This window comes from Crocuta crocuta, unplaced genomic scaffold (assembly GCF_008692635.1).
Source record: "Crocuta crocuta isolate KB4526 unplaced genomic scaffold, BGI_CrCroc_1.0 scaffold872, whole genome shotgun sequence".
NCBI lineage: Eukaryota > Metazoa > Chordata > Mammalia > Carnivora > Hyaenidae > Crocuta > Crocuta crocuta.
Genome location: NW_027527958.1, coordinates 160,937 through 161,345, shown reverse-complemented (window position 1 = coordinate 161,345; position 409 = coordinate 160,937). Strand labels below are relative to the sequence as shown.

General features: G+C 34.5%; 1 protein-coding gene across 1 annotated transcript in view; it reads left to right on the top strand.

Annotated features, from left to right (window-relative positions):
• The window catches only part of LOC144222280 (gamma-aminobutyric acid receptor subunit alpha-3-like), a 132,709-nt gene that overhangs the window by 305 nt on the left and 131,995 nt on the right, over positions 1 to 409 (top strand). The window lies entirely within an intron of this gene.

Sequence of the window (409 nt, the reverse complement as noted above, 5' to 3'; positions counted from 1 at the left end):
AGTAATCATTCTCATTATATATTTATATATGTATATGTATATAAATATATGTGTATAAATATGTATATGTATATAAATATACATCAAGTCTTGTGTGGGCTTTATTGGTATTGGCTGTACTACTAGTACTGGGGTTTGGTATGCTGGTCTAATCTGAGATTATTTGAATTTAATATAATGATGGGGTCTTTGCTAGGCTGAAGTGGGCTGCCCTGTGTTCTGTTTGAGGAATGCTGGAGTGTGTAGGCTAGTCTGGGCTGCAAATAAACAGGGCTGACTGAAGCAGGAAAAGAGAAACCTAGCAATGAAATAACTTCACTTCTCTGGGTATCATTTTACAACTTGGTAAATATATGATAAGATTTATCCATCCATACCAAAAATGTTCAGTGAGTACCATGTGAATAAC